We start from the raw sequence: 6,000 nt of genomic DNA, 5'->3' as shown, positions 1-6,000 counted from the left end.
TCACTTCCAATCAATCAAATTGCTTATTCCACCTCTTGATTTAGTGTTAACTTTATTTAATCCTGTTTACAGAAAGCTCTTAGATTAAAGGTTTGTGGTAGGTCTGAGCCACCCCACAATCACCTGTACAATAAACAGAAAGTTCTGGGATCAAAGACTGGGCCATATCACAATTAGAAACAAATTTTTACAGTTCACAATCTCGGGGGCCACAATTGCAATAAATTTGTTCTATCTAAGACTTATTAAATTTACTGAATACTTACTTATATGGAAATTTCTTTTCCCCCCATTTGACCCCTATTAAAACATATGTGACCACTCTGCCTTTGCATTTCATCTGGTAAATGCAAATCAAAACAACTCTGAGATTCCATAGTACATCAATCAGAATGGCCAAGATCAAACCTCAAGTGACAACACATGCTGGAGAGCTTGTGGAGAAAGGTGAACCTCCTCCATTGTTGGTGGGAGTACAAACTTGTACAACCACTTTGGAAATCAATCTGGCACTGTCTCAGAAAATTAGAAACAACACTATCTCAAGATCCAGCTATACCACTCCTGGACATTTAGCCAAAAGGTGCCTCACCATTCAACAAGGACATTTGCTCAACTATGTTCATAGCAACTTTCTTCACAATAGCCAGAATCTGGAAACAACCTAGATGTTCTTCAATGGAGGAATGGATACAGAAATTGTGGCACATTTACACAGTGGAATACTACTCTGCTATTAAATATGAATCATGAAATTTGCAGACAAATGAATGGAACTAGAAAAAGATAATTCTTAGTTAGGTAATCCAGAAAGATTATACATGGTATATACTTACTTATAAGTGGATATTACCCATATAATATAGGATTGCCATACTAAAATCCACAGACCTAAAGAAGCTAAAAAACAAAGAGGACTCTAGGGAGGATGCTTAATCTTCATCCAGAATGGCAAACAGGATAGACACCAGAAGTGGTAGAAGAGAGAGAACAGGATGTGAGCCTACTATACTGGGTCCTCTGAAAGGTTCCACCCAACAGGGGATCTAAGCAGATGCTGAGACTCATACCCAAATTTTGGGCAGAGTGCAGGGAGTTTTATGGAAAAAGTGGGGATAGAATGACATGGAGGGAACAAGAACCCCACAAGGAGACCAACAAAACTAAAAAACCTGAGCCCAGGGGATCCTGCAGATTCTGATTCACTAACCACGGAGCATGCATGGAGAAGACTTAGATCTCCTGGCAGTTCAGTCTCCATGTGGGTCTCCTAGTAAGGGGAGCAGGGGCTGCCTCTGAAATTAACTCAGTTGCCTGCTCTTTGATCACTTGTCCCTGGTGACATGGCCTTGCCAGGCCACAGAGGAAGAGCATCCAGGCAGTCCTGATGAGACTTGATAAACTATGAGCAGATGGCAGAGGAGGAGAACCACCCCCCTTTCAGTGGACTAAGGGATAGGGGGAAGAAGGAGAAGGGCAGGACTGGGAACAGTTGATGGAGGGGGCTTCAATCAAGATATATGATGAGTAAATTGTGAAAAAAATAATTAAAAAATTTTAAAAAAAGATTTGTATGAACCTGCACTTTCTCAAATTGAGAAACCTGTCTTTGAAGTCTGATCTCTGAATAATTGTGGGCAGAGGCAGCAATTATTGCTGTGCATGTATTAGTCCTGATCTAAGGCACAGTACAGTCTGGCACAGGCTGATGTGGAATTGAAAACGGACGGGATCTGAATACGGAATACAAGTCAGTGAATTCTACACAACTAAAATGACAGCATGAGGAGGAGACTTGAAGCACTTTTTTGTGCTTCTCCTTTGTGTTTTAAAAAAAAAGTATTATTTATTACAATTTATTCACTTTGTATCCTGGCTGTAGCCTCCTCCCTCATCTCTTCTTGGTCCCACCCTTCTTCCCTCTTCCCCTGTTCCATCCCCCCCAGTCCACTGATAGGGGAGGTGCTCCTCCCCTACTCTCTGACCCAGCCTACCAGATCTCATCAGGACTATTTGGATCCTCATTCTCTGTGGCCTAGTAAGGCCACCTTACCAGAGAGGTGATCAAAGAGCAGGCAACTGAGTTCATGCCAGAGACTTCCCCTGCTCCCCTTACCATAATGGAGACAGAGCTGCCCCTGGGTTACATCTGAGCAGGGGGTCTAGATCCTCTCCATGCATGGTCCTTAAGTGATTCATCAGATTTTTTTTTTTTTGGCTCTGTTGGTCTCTTTGTGGTTCTCCTGTCCCCTCTAGTTCTTTCTATCTTCCCTTTCTTCCATAAGCATGACATTTGCAGACAAATGGATGGAACTAGAAAAGATCATCCTGAGTGAGGTAACCCAGAAGCAGAAAGAAACACACGGTACATACTTACTTATAAGTGGATATTAGCCGTCTAATATAGGATAAACACATTAAAATCTATAATCCTAAAGAAGCAAAACAACAAGGAGGACCTTAAGGAAGAGCTTAATTCTCATTTGTAAGGCCAAACAGGATAGACACTGGAAGTGGGAGAAGACAAGGAACAGGTCAGGAGCCTTCCAGAGGGGGCTCTGAAAGACTCTACCCATCAGGGTATCAGACTATGAGATGCTGAGTCTCATAGCCAAACTTTGGGCAGAGCACAGGAGATCCTTTGTGTTTTTAAAGCTACCAAAAATATAGGCATTCACTAATATGCCTGTGAGGAGATATTGACGTCAGAAGATACCTCACTCACTAGCCTCACAGCAGTTTTGCTACAGATATACTTAAGTTCAAATTTAATTACATAATGAAATACACAGATTTAGCCCAAAGTATTCCTTTATTCCTTCTCGACTGTTCATTTGAGATGCAAATTAAAACTTGCCTTCCATACATTGTTGGTGTTAAGCTGAATTACTGGACCTCAGATGCCATTACACTTAGTGCTTAGAAGGGACTAGTCTTTCCCTTATGTGGAAAGCCTGATCCAGCTTGTTCCTATTAAGGTAGGCCACAAAATGCATGGCAGTGAAGTAGAAAAGAGCGAATGCCATGCCCACCTCTGCTGGGTCTGTTTTGTTCATTTTGTTGAAGGACAAGCAAATGTGTATTTTCCCCCCAAGGAAGCAAGTGGCCTGTTGCACAGTTACAGAGTAGCTGCTCTGAGAGCATGGAGCTGAGAGCAGTGAAGCAAAAATAGAGTTCATTTTTAAGTGCCTGGAAGCTATGACTTTTCTCTTTAGATTCAGTTTTCAGAAACCATTTACTGGAGTCTGAGAAGAAAAGAAAACTGAGGGAATGAAGAGTTAGAGAAAGAAAGTCTTTTATTTTTTTTTTTAAAGCGACGTCTTTCTTTAACACCAACAGCAATAATAACTCTCTTTTAGCTCTTACTTTATGTTGCTGCCCACACCTCCATCTATCCTTTTTCATTGCTCAAGTTTCTTCTATATATGAGAACGTGGCTGCATTAGGCCATCCAGAATCGAACAGATACATACTCAGGAACTTCCTCCTGTAATACCCAGCTCTGTTCTCTAAATGTGATTTGCTCTCCCATATGATTCTTACAACTTGCCTTTCTTTGAAAATCCTTTATTATTGGTTATTTGATTGCCTGGATTATTCAGCCAGAAGATATAACTAAGAAAAATTTTATAAGATATCATCAAATCCTTTAAAAACTCTACCCCCTTTATGCCAGAAAGGTGGTTTAAAAACTATCTCAGCATCACTTGGAGTAATATTTAAAACACAACTTTTTGGGTTCTCAAATCCATTGAATCAGAATTCCTCAAGTGCAGGGGTGGAAGATGTGTTCTAAATTGAAGCAGGAGTGATGATGTTGAGCTGGAGAAATCTCCACTTCTGGGACTTTTATGTCATGTATCGGGGGTGAGGGAGAGGGGGAAAGAGGAAAAATGGATTTACAAAAATATGTGCAGAACCCAGTGTCTTTAGTGTTTATTCTCTCCAGTTGTTTGAAGGGCCTGAGGGCAACAAATCACACGAATCACAGAAACCTTAGCTATGCTAAGACATGGTCCTGCCGTTTGGGAACTTACTTTAAGCTAAATCTGTGATTCAGAGAAGTGGGAACTTCCACACACCAAACATACTTACGTCCTGACCATAAGGGCACATTTAAGCCTTCTTCTGGTATGAGATGACATTTTCTAGCTCTTGCAGCCATCCAGAACCAGTCATGATCAAAAACCACAGTGCCTTTAGAAGTACCTTCTCACTACTCTAGGCTAAACATCATTACTCTGTCTGCCATCCAGTTCTACTGGGTTAAGTTAGTGAATTGCTGAATGTATAGGGTCAGAAGGGAAGTTGTAAAGCACACCTTGCCATAGGGCATGATGCAATTCTTCTCCCTTCCTTCTGTATTTACCATGCTGTCTCAGTGTTTTAGGGGCACAGGACCCGTGTTCTTGTTAACCTGTAACATGAATACTATTCATAATAGCCAGAGCTAGAAACAAAGGAGGAATGGATATCGAAATTGTGGTACATTTACACAATGGAATAGTACTCAACTATTAAAAACAAGGAAATCATAAAATTTGGAGGCTAATGTGGGAACTAGAAAATATCATTTTGAGTGAGGTAACCCTGTTGGTATAATGCTCTTGTGGAATGTATACAATTTACCCTTGTTCATTCAAATGCTGATTTCTCTATCCCACTATCTGGTTTCAATCCTGACATTGCATTGTGATGCTTATTCTAAGCATCACCTGTCTCAAGTTTGTGTAAACATGCCACCATTTGTTCTCTGTATTGTCAATAAAACAACCGGCCAATGCTGAGCAATGGAGAGAATAGGGTGGGGCATCCTGGTCTGCAGGGGAAGAGAAAGAAGAGAATGGGAGAAGTTAGAGAGCAGAGATCAGTAAGAGAGGACTTAGAACCAGGAAGAGAGATGAACCAGACCAAAAATATAATTAAAGAAAATATAATGTGGGAAATCTGAATGGGAGGAAGCTACGCAGGCTTGGAGGTTTAGGATGGAGTAACTATTGCCTAGCATTGTGCCCTAGGTTAATTAAATAAAATCCTAGTTTCTGTGTGATGACTTAGGTATACAGCTGGCTTGGAAATAAAATTCTGTTTAACTAAATATAAATCAATAATAAATATTAATAACCGATGGCATAACCCAGAAACAGAAACACACATATGGTATATACTCACTCATAAGTGGTAGATATATAATATAGCATAAACATACTAAAATCTATATTCCTAAAGAAGCTAAACAAAAAGGAAGACCTTAGGGAAGATGCTCATTCAGGAGGACAAATGCAATAGACATCCAAAGCAGGAGAAGACAGGGAATAGGACAGGAGCCTATCACAGACAGCCTTTGAAAGGCTCTACTCATTGAGGTATCGAAGCAGAGGCTGAGACTCATAGCCAAACTTTGGGCAGAGGGCATGGAATTTTATGAAAGAAGGGGAGATAGAGAGACCTGCAGAGGACAGGAGCTTCAAAAAGAGACCAACAGAACCATAAAAACAGCGCTGGGTACCCGGAAGAGAATGATATCCCAACCAAGGATCATGCATGGAGAGGACCTAAAATCCCTGCTCTGATATAGCCCATAGACTCAGTCTCCAAGTGGAGTTCCTAGTAAGGGGAGCAGGAACTTTCTCTAGCATGAACTCAGAGGCTCTCTGATCATCTCCACCTGGGGGGTACAGCCTTTCCAGGCCACAGAGGAAGACAATGAAACCAGTTGTGATGAGACCTGATAGGCTAGGGACCTGATAGGGGAGGAGGACTAGGGGAGGGGCATAGAGAAGATGAGGAAAGTTGGGTGGTATTAGGAGGAGAGGAGGGAGAGGCCCACAGCTGGGGATACAAATAGAATAAATTGTACTAAATGATAATATTAAAAAAGAAGTTAAAAAGTGAGTAGTTTTAAAGGCATTGTATTGTTGAGCACATTTACACATAAATGGAATGTTGTGATATGGAGACAGATGATGTGGGTTTTGTGGTAATCATTTTCTTATATTA

Source organism: Meriones unguiculatus, chromosome 6 (assembly GCF_030254825.1).
Source record: "Meriones unguiculatus strain TT.TT164.6M chromosome 6, Bangor_MerUng_6.1, whole genome shotgun sequence".
Taxonomy (NCBI): Eukaryota; Metazoa; Chordata; class Mammalia; order Rodentia; family Muridae; genus Meriones; species Meriones unguiculatus.
This window is presented reverse-complemented; position numbering follows the sequence as displayed.